We start from the raw sequence: 11149 nt of genomic DNA, 5'->3' as shown, positions 1-11149 counted from the left end.
GTATCTTCTGGAAACAAGGGACTGATGCTAAGAGTTTATTTTCCGGAATAAACCGAGATAAGAATGGATGAATGCATTGAACTGATGAAAGAACATAACTTGGAAACGTTGGGTCTGTCTGGGTAAATTCCCAACCGTAGTGTCACAATGCCATAAACGGGATGCTTGAGGGCCCACCTGGTTGTAGCCATGACTAATTTTGCACGTTCACGCGTGCCTTATGGAATAGTGTGGAAGTTCGGCCCGAGACCGACACCTTGACACCCAAATTTGTTTTGCCCCAGATATGAAGATTGGGTTTCCACGATAAAAGACCCCATTGAAACACAACCTTAGACCTTTTTGAACCTTGGCCTGTAAAAAAGGAATCCTCATTCCTTCCCCCGAAGCAAAGGACAGCGGAATCTCCTCAAGGGAGAGCAAATAGAATGCTAAAACCCGATTTCCCAAAGAAAGGGATGGGGAAGGAAAAGTGAAAAGAAAGAAAAGGAAGAAACGGAAAGCAAGAAAAAGAAAAGGATGAAAATAAAGAAAAAAAAAAGAAAGAAAAAGAAGGATTCCCGATCAAAGATCGAAAGGAAGTAAAAAGGGAAAAGAAGCAATTCTCGATCAATGAAAGAAAGAGAACAGAAGATCTTCAGACCAGATAAATTTTCGGCAAGGTAAGTGACTTCCGGCAAAGGAAAACCCATTTTCGGTGTCTCTTCCCTTCAGATTGCCATTCAAGGTCGTTCTCGACTGGCGATATCCCACCCCACTTGAACAAAGAGGAAAAGACCGAAACACCCAGCGTCCTCTCCAAAAACACAACCCTCGAGAAAATCCTATTGATCCGTGATCGTACGTGTGATCTCTGATTCGATGGGAAATCGTGTGCAAAATAAAGTCATGGTGCAGTTATGGTTTGGGAATAGGATAAAACACTTGCCTTGTGAGTTTTATACACTATGAGTGATTTATTTTCAGCTTAGCCCGATGTTTCCCCTGCATGTTCATTTGAAAGCTAAAAGTTGACGTCCTGCCCTTCATTCTCGGTTACAAGGAAGATTACCCTAGGCACAAGTATATTGTTTCTCTAAGATATGGTGCTCTCGCGAATGATTTATTTTTCTTTACAAAAAGCATGTTTGCCTTTCAGGTGGAAAAACCCGGTGGACCGTTCGGTCCCGCCAACCCCCTTTTTTGGAGCCCCATGAATGTTATTGCCTAGCGCTGTTCATGTGTCCTCCACTTTCGCGTTTGGAGCCTAGTTTCCTGATTGCCTAAGTGCGGACCCTCAAGGCAATCCTCCATTCTCCCCCTTTTTTCGGAGCTCCATGAATTGCGTTTTTCGTTCATGTGTCCTCCACTTTCGAGTTTGAAGCTGTGTTTCATGATTGCCTAAGTGCGGACCCTCAAGGCAATCCTCCATTCTCCCCCTTTTTTAGAGCTCCATGAATTGCGTTTTCGTTCATGTGTCCTCCACTTTCGAGTTTGGAGTTGTGTTTCATGATTGCCTAAGTGCGGACCCTCAAGGCAATCCTCCATTCTCCCCCCTTTTTTCGGAGCTCCATGAATTGCGTTTTCGTTCATGTGTCCTCCACTTTCGAGTATGGAGCTATGTTTCATGATTGCCTAAGTGCGGACCCTCAAGGCAATCCTCCATTCTCCCCCTTTTTTGGGAGCCCCATGAATGCTATTGCCTAGCGCTGTTCATGTGTCCTCCACTTTCGAGTTTGGAGCTGTGCTTCATGATTGCCTAAGTGCGGACCCTTAAGGCAATCCTCCATTCTCCCCCTTTTTCGGAGCCCCATGAATGTTATTGCCTAGCGCTGTTCATGTGTCCTCCACTTTCGAGTTTGGAGTCGTGTTTCATGATTGCCTAAGTGCGGACCCTCAAGGCAATCCTCCATTCTCCCCTTTTTTCGGAGCCCCATGAATGTCATTGCCTAGCGCTGTTCATGTGTCCTCCATTATCAAGCGCGGAACCTCTGGTGACTGGGGAATATGTTCTTCTGTTGTTTTCCGGATCGGTTCCTTCGCCAGATATGTGTATATGTATATTATATTCGTTGTTCTTGTTGTTGTTTGTATTTTGTTTTGTGCAGAAGAAAAAAGAAGGAGTAGAGATGAGAGTTGTCATCACGTAAAGGGTAGGACGGACGAAATCAGTGTCCTATCTTTGCTTTCCTCTTATCTCCGATGAGAGGTAAGTAAAGAGGGGCAACTGTCATACCCTAATTTCGTCCGGGGATTATTACTTGATAACATGCAACCTCTGGTTAGCCGCTTTGAGATACTTGGCGTCCTTTGTTGCACAATAAATGAAGTCCCGAGACGTGTCAGAAATCAAAAGGAAGCAGGCTTGCGCGATCCGTGAAATTCCGTGATGTGGCGGAAATCGAAAAGATGTGTTTTTGCGCGATCCGTGAGTTTCTGTAACTTCTTCGAAAGCTAAAAAAGAGTAAATACATAATCCGTAAGGATTCATAACCTTGCGGAAGGAAAATAAGTATCGTTACGAAATTCGTAAAGTTTCGTAACGTTACGGAAAAATAATTACCAAAAAAAAATAGAAGGGGGGGTGCATTTAGTAAAAATGGGGGTACAAAAAGCAATCTGGCCCACTTGGGCCTTCTAGATACTTCCTCTAGAAGGTTGTTGCTTTTGGAGGAAGCAACCTTGCTCGCCTGGGCGAGCTGAGCTCGCCTGGGCGTGCTGGGTGGCAAGCTCCTCCCCTATTTTGCTATAAATAGGGGGAGGAGTGAAGAAGAAAAGGGTTCAGCCTTCTTGGCACTTCTCCCTCTCTCGAAATTGCTGAGGAAAATTATTTCCATGAAGAAAATCCAAGCCGAGGCGCTTCCGTAACATTTCCGTAACGTTTTCGTGAGTAATTACGCGAAGATTCTCGACCGTTCTTCGACATTCATCGTTCGTTCTTCGTTTTCTTCAATCTTCAACGGGTAAGTACCTCAAACCGAGCTTTTCAATTCATTCTATGTACCCGTGGTGGTCCACATTTTGTTTCATGTATTTTTATTCTCGTTTTCATTTGCTTTTTATACCCCCTTTTGATGTGCTTCATTCATTTATTTAAGTCATTTCTCGCCTAATCTAAAAATAAAATAAATTTCCACCGATCATTTGAATTGTATCATCCGTTAATTTCTGTTAAAATGAATTCTGACGGTTCGGTCGTGCCGTAACCATGTTGGAAATCAAAAAAGAGGTAAAATAATAATATAATAATCAAAAAATACCTTTTAGTAAAATAAAGCGAAAAATCAATCGGACGTTTTCTCTTTGGGATTTCTCATTCTTAATTGAATTGACTAATAACTAAAGTGAAACTAAAGCTAAAATCAACTCGCCTAGTCAAGCTCGTCCACAAAAATAGGGTTTTGAAAGTTTATCATTTTAGTTTCTTACCAAGTAAAATGGATCATTTTTAAGGTCTAACACCTTAAAATGATCACCTTTCAAGTAAAAAGAATCACTTGATTCACGCTTAAGGAAGAACTACGTAGGTCTGATTTCCTCTTCGATGGAGGGTACGTAGGAGCAAGAGCCTCGCTTTTGTCGACCTCAAAAAATAAAAAGAACTAAAAGTTAAGATAACACAATTTCCACAATTCTAAAAAATAGGCTGTTGTCCTTTGAGACAAACGTGAGAGGTGCTAATACCTTCCTCAAACGTAAATACAACTCCCGAACTTAGAATTTTCGTTTCGATCGGTTTCCTTTGGTTTTTCCGACGTTTTCCACAAATAAACGTTGGTGGCGACTCCGCGCATCTTTCCTCCTTTGGAAAGCGCACCCGTGAGCCCCGCCCTCGCTCGCCCACAAAAGGGCACGTTGTGACAGCTAATATGATGGCAAGCAAAGAGTTGTTCAACCTTCATTTCCCAATCTAAGTAGGCCTCAACATTATCTTTTCCATGGAAATATGGGAGGCTAATGTTAACCTCTTAAGGCCTTCTATCATTTTTCTTTTCTTTGGGAGTGATGTTTAGTATGAGAACTATGGTGCCCTCTATAATAGTCGCTAAGTTCATTCACTTAAACTCTTGCAAGAGTCATGACTACTATAGGAGACATGTTTTTCTCTTTTTATTTCTTTCATTATTTTTATTCTTTCTTCCTCTCTTATTTTATTTCTTCCACTCTTTTTTTACCTTTTTCTTTTCTCTCTTGTTTTTCTTTCCACAACTTAAGGGATCTCAACTCATCTAATATCTTATACAAGGGGTCCTTAAGAGTAGAACCCTCACCATTAACACTAGATGAAGAATAAAGACTCATGTTGGTTCCTAAGTTATGGTTCTTTCTTGTTGGGGGTTTAAAAAAAAGGTAAAAGAAACTATGGTTGAAAGTAGCCAAAATAAACACTAAAAGAGGTGTGAAAGATAAGGTAAAAACTAATTGGTAAAAGGCAAGCTATCTAGGTGGTTTGACAATGGAGGGTAAAGGAAATAAGCTATGAAAGTAAGTAAGAAATTAAAGTGCAAGAAATGCAAACTAGGCGGATCCTAAGAGTATTTGGATGACCTCATTTAAGGTTTCCAACAAAACACTCACTATCCTAAGGGAAAATTGCCTAAAATTATTACACACAAATGGAAGTAGGGTGACCTATTGGAGGCTCCTAACTTACTTCCAATGAAAAGGCCTTTTTGTTACAAAGTTTGAAACCAAAGAAAATTGCCAATTACAAATTACAAAAAAAAAAGTCCTCAATTTTGGTGGCTATTCTCTCTTTTGTGTTTCACTTAATTTGGAGTGCTTCTTATTCCAATAGCTCTTAAGGTGGTTGGCCCCTTGCTTCTTGACTCAAATTCTTCAAGGGATGACACCAATCCCCCTTTCTAATTCCCTATATGGAAACTCACAAACAAGGAAACAAATAGACAAGCAATAACCAAAGACCAAAAAATGAGATGAAAGCTAAACCAAAAGAGTTTTGACAAGACAAATTTTCAAAGATGATTCAACAATTAAAGCAATGAAAAGCACATAAAAGCAAGCTAGGACTCAAAGAGAAACATAGAATGGCTCTAGAGTAGAGTAAAAAAACTATAAAAAAAAGACTCAAGAAACCTCTAGTTTTGGCACTTTTTTTCACAATAATTTTCATTTGAAATTTCAGAACTAGGATTGGTATAAAATAGGCACCAATTATAGAACAAATTTTGAGCCAAAACAACAAGCACATCCCTTTCACTTATTTTTCCCTGGACACTGATTTTTCTGCCAACTTGTGTGATTTTTCTTATTTTTTCCTTTAATAAAAATTGCTCAGTTCCTTTTTTATAATTTTGGTCCAGATGTCTAGAAAATTCAGTAAAAATTTCAGCTCAAAAAACATGGTGACCAATTCCCAGTAATTTATACAAGTTCGTATGTTCAAGCTGTCGGCACCAGCGATTTCAACCTAAAAATCAAGAGTAGTGTTTATGTTGCTTAAGGATGGATAGTTACAATTTGTGTTTGCTTATGCTCAATTATCTTAAATAAAACAATTCAAGAGAGCTTAAGACTTATTTGATTCACAAATCCAGCCACAACTCAGCACCACAACTCAACTTCATCATAGGCATCATGTAGGAAACTTAGAAAACAAAAAAAAAAGAGTTCAACAACAAGACTACTTCTAGGAATTGATTTAGAACATGTTATGAACTAAATAACATGCATGAATTAGACTCAAAATTCAAAAGATAGGCTAAGAATGACAAGAGTACATGAACAAATGTATCTAGAATTTAATAAACAAAATAAAAATTCAACACAAACTTAGAGTATAATGTGACAATTACTATGACTAAACATGACTCTAAGACAATATGGATTAAGTGATTTACACTTAGATTTTTGTGTTTTTTTTTCTAATCAATATTTTGGAAGAAAATTTAGATCTAAAGGTTCAGCACAAGAATATTATGAATGAAAATTGATAGAACCTAAAATCAACACAAAAACAAGATTCAAGAGTAGATCTACAAAATTTGAACCATAGAAATGCAAGAACAAGTGTAGATCTAAGATAATGCAGGATATACATGGTGAATAAGATGAAGAACAAGGAATTAAAGAGAATTCACCGAACAAAAAGATAGAGGAAGCAAAAGAACATCACCTAGATGAAGATGCTCTTGATACCACATGATGTAAGCTCCATTGGAGCTTGAAGGCCTAGGATCTTCTTCATCAACGGATTCCTTTGCTTCTTGGAAGATGAATGGCAGCAGAATGGAGAAGGAAGACAGAGAGGAGATGCCACTTCAAGGAGAAGATGAGCCTAGAAGAAGCTCACCACCATAGGAGGCCATGGATAAGAGCTTGGAGGAAGAAGGAGATGAATGAAGGGAGAGGAAGAGAAGAGCACAAAATTTTGTGCTCTAAAAGAGCTCTGAAATCTGAAGTTTAATTTTCAAATGATCAAAGTTGAAAAAATGCACACATATGACCTCTATTTATAACCTAAGTGTCACACAAAATTGGAGGGAAATTTGAATTTCACTTGAATTTGAAATTGAATTTGTGGAGCCAAACTTTGGAGCCAAAATTTCACTAATTATGATTAGTGAATTTTAGTTATGGTTCAGCCTACTAATCAAAGATCAATTCCAATATTCTCCACTAAGTGTGCTTAGGTGTCATGAGGCATGTAAAACATGAAGGACATGCACAAAGTGTGACTATATGATGTGGCAATGGGGTGTAATAAGCAAATGCTCACCTCCCCCTCTAAAATTTAATTGGATTGGGCTTCTACCAATTCCATTAAATTTATTTCCAACCACACACATCAAATATTCACTTAGTGCATGTAAAATTACAAAACTACCCCTAATACAAAAACTAGTCTAGGTGGCCTAAAATACAAGGGCTAAAAATCCTATATTTTTAGGGTACCCTACCTACATTATGGAGCCCTAAATACAAGGACCAAATATAATGACATCCTAGTAACCTTGGCCCATGGGCTCATAAATCTACCCTGAGGTTCATGAGAACCCTAGGGCCTTCTTCAGTAGCTCTAGCCCAATCCTCTTGAAGCCTCTTGCTCATGGCTCTAGTGACTTGTCCCTTCCTAGGGAGGATTGCATCAAGTATGGACTTTGTCCTTGGGCTTCCTAGAACCCAAAGAGGTGTAGACTTTATCTTTGTGGTGGTGGATAGGTTTAGCAAGATGGCACACTTTATACCCTTCCACAAGGTGAATGATGCTTTCCACATCTCAAAACTTTTTTCCAGGGAAGTTGTGAGACTCCATGGTTTGCCTAGGACCATTGTGTTAGATAGAGATGCTAAGATCCTTAGCCACTTCTGGAAAACCTTATGGGCTAAGCTAGGAACTAAACTTCTTTTCTCTACCACTTGTCATCCACAAACTGATGGGCAAACAGAGGTAGTGAATAGGTCTTTATCCACCCTTTTAAGGGCTCTTCTGAAAGGAAACCGTAAGTCTTGGGATGAGTATCTTCGTCATGTAGAATTTTCCTACAACAGGGGGGTTCATAGAACCACCAAGCAATCCCCTTTTGAGGTTGTCTATGGGTTCAATCCGCAAACACCGTTAGACCTCATTCCCCTTCCACTGGGCACTTCTTTTATACATAAAGAAGGGGAATCTAGGTCAAATTTTGTAAAGAAGTTGCATGGGAGGGTTAAGAACCAAATAGAGAACCAAACAAAGGTGTATTCAACTAAAGGCAATAGAGGAAGAAAAGAGCCAATTCTTAATAAGGGTGGCTAGGTTTGGCTCCATCTTAGGAAAGATAGATTCCCTACTAAAAGGAAATCAAAGCTTAGCCCTAGAGGGGATGGACCTTTCCAGGTTTTGGAGAGGATCAATAACAATGCCTATAGGTTGGACCCCCCAGAAGAGTATGGAGTCAGCACCACTTTTAACATTTCTAACTTAATTCCTTTTGCAGGTGGAGCTGATATTGAGGAGGAGGAACTAACAAATTTGAGGTCAAATCCTCTTCAAGGGGGAGGGGATGATTGATCAAGGCCATACCCGAATCAAATAAACATTAAAATGTAGTAACTAGGAAGTGATCCTAGGTCATTTCCCAACGATCAATGATAAACCAAATGTTCATAACAGATAGTAGGAAATAGTAACAAATTGGGGGGGGGGGGGGGGTTGTTTGCTTTTGTAAATTAAATAGCGAGTAAAATTGAATTAGAAAAATATCAGAATTAAAATACGTTGCTTCACCTTGATTCACAAGCAAGTCTCTTATCCTAGGTTGTGAGAATTTATCCTTTATCAATTTAACCACTTAATCCAACCCTAAATTAAATTACTAGGCGAAATTTAACATAAGGCATTCATTATGTTATTAAGCAACACATACACCAATTACTCATAAATGATCATTAAGCATGAACGTAAATTAAGCGCAGAGACAATTAATCAAGCACTAAGCATGCATGAATTAATAGCAACAAATTCTGTGTAATTAGTGAAGAGGAAAAACTGAATAGAATTTAACAGTAATAATAGAACCTCAAAGAGAACTGCACTTGATCCTCAAGAGAAAGCAACGCTGGGGACTTAGCCTTCCATTAATCAATAGATAACGAACTTATAAATTGAAGAACGGAATTTTATTGCTACTGGAATTGCAAAACGAAAAAAAATGTATCAAAGAAAAGCCTAAAATTAAAAAAACAAAAATAGGGGAGAGAGAAGAGAGGGCCTAAACTAGAACCTTGGTGTTGTTATATAGTTTTCCAGCCCCAAAGCTTACAAATCTGTTTTAAATCCAAGCCCATAAATAAACTAAATTCAAATCTAGGTAAGATAAGATAAGATAAGATCTAGATTAAATAATATCTAGATGAGATCAAATCTAAATAATATCTAGATAAGATAAAGATAAGATAAGATCTAATTTTGTAGAATAAAATAGTCTCCTCTCTTCAAGGACAAACCCAATTCTGGATTCAAGCCCAATGCTTGATTAATTCCTGAAATTAGATTAAAAACATCAAATTAGCTTAATGGGCCCAAATAATAAAACTACCTAATTAATTTGACAATTAAGACTAATCAGTACTTAAAATGGTGCAAAAAGGGTTAAGAAATAGGAGAAAATAATGGCACATCAAAACCCCCCATACTTAGCCTTTTGCACTCCTGGGCAAAATGAAATAAAGAACAAAATCCAAGGATATCAAAGAGAGATAGACAAAACATTTACATATTTCTCAATGAACATCAAGGAATGAAAGGAATGGGTAACATCTAACATGAAGAGATCCAAAGAGTCAAGACATTCGTGAAAATCATCCAAGCAACCCAATCATGGCAAAATAGCTAATCAGCTCAATAATGAAAAGTGATAAAGCCTCACAAGATATACACTCTATCTCTCAAGTGTCTAGGCTACTGTTTACTCTCGAAGCACCCATGAAGACAAACACCACATAGACTTGGCAAAATTCTAAAATTGACAACAACTTGAAAAACACATGCACATGAGGATCAAAAGGTCTTTAAAGGTTGTAATGGGGCCAAGGACAAGGTAGGGAAGAAAAATATGGAATGAGTAGCTAAATCCTAAAGGAGTAGAGGAGCAATGGGGAATAAGTGGAAATTAAGTACAAGCAGTAAACCCAAACCCTCTAATACCCCATACTTAAACAACACATTGTCCTCAATGTAGCACAATTAAAAGATTAAAAGCAATTAAACCATCAAATAGAATCGGACAAATGTAATAAAAGTAAAGAAGGAGATAGGAAAAAGAAAAACTCCCTAAGTCATGGTGGAGGAAGAGTAGGGTGGAGTAAGGAAGTCTCTTCCACCACTACGTCCACTAAAGAGGGGTTTGTGAGGAATGGCTGAAGTCGGTGTCCATTGACCTTGAAGCTCTTGTTTGTGGAGTCTCTTTTGATCTCAACTGTACCATAAGGAAAAACATTAGTAACAACAAAAGAACCTATCCACTGAGACCTCAACTTACCACTCAAGAGTCCAAGCTTAGAATTATACAATAACACTTTTTGCCCAACCATGAAGTCCTTCTTAATTATCATGCTATCATGGAACTTCTTGGTATTTTCTTTGTAGAACTTGGCATTCTCATACGCTTCTAGACGGATCTCATCTAACTCACTCAGTTGCAACTTTCTTTCCTCACCAGCTTGATCCATAGAGAAGTTACAGGTCTTCACTGCCCAGTATGCTTTGTGCTCAATCTCCACTGGAAGATGACATGCCTTTCCAAAGACAACCCGATAAGGAGACATTCCTATGGGTGCTTTGTAGGCAGTCCTATGTGCCCAAAGAGCATCATCTATCCTGGTACTCCAATCTTTCCTACTTGGATGCACAATCTTCTCTAAAATTCTCTTGATCTCCCTGTTAGAAATTTCTGCCTGTCCATTGGTCTGGAGGTGGTATGGTGTGGATACCCTATGGACAACCCCATACTTTTTAAGCAAGGCATGCATTGATTTGTTGCAAAAATGGGTTCCTTGATCACTAACGATTGCTTTAGGTACTCCAAACCTGCAAAACAGATTAGATCTGACAAAATCTACAACAACCTTAGCATCATTAGTTCTAGTGGGCTTGGCTTCCACCCATTTTGAAACATAATCAACTGCAAGGAGAATGTAAACATAACCAAAAGATACAGGAAAAGGGCCCATGAAATCTATACCCCAGACATCAAACACCTCACAAAATAGCATAGGTTGGTGAGGCATTTGTTGTCGCCATGTAAGTGCACTTCCTGCTCTCTGACACTGCTCACAAGTGCTACAAATCTTCCACGCATCTTTAAAGATGGTGGGCCAATAAAAGCCACAGTCAAGCACTTTGTGAGCTGTCCTTTGAACACCCTGATGACCTCCCGGTGCGGAAGAATGACAGAACTGCAGGACTGAGTTGGTCTCATGATCTGGAATGCATCGTCTAATGACCTGATCACTACACAATTTCCATAAGTAGGGGTCATCCCAAATAAAATGCTTAGCATCACTTTTAATTTTATCTTTTTGAGCCTTAGATGCTAAGGGAGGAAAAACAAAAGCAACTAAATAATTGACAATGTTAGCAAACCAGGGAGTAGAAAGAGAATCAGAAATACTATACAATATATATATAAATGATCATCCGGGAAATCATCCTGAATGGGTGAGTCCT

The sequence above is a fragment of the Glycine max genome, chromosome 18 (genome assembly GCF_000004515.6).
Source record: "Glycine max cultivar Williams 82 chromosome 18, Glycine_max_v4.0, whole genome shotgun sequence".
Classification (NCBI taxonomy): Eukaryota; Viridiplantae; Streptophyta; class Magnoliopsida; order Fabales; family Fabaceae; genus Glycine; species Glycine max.
This window is presented reverse-complemented; position numbering follows the sequence as displayed.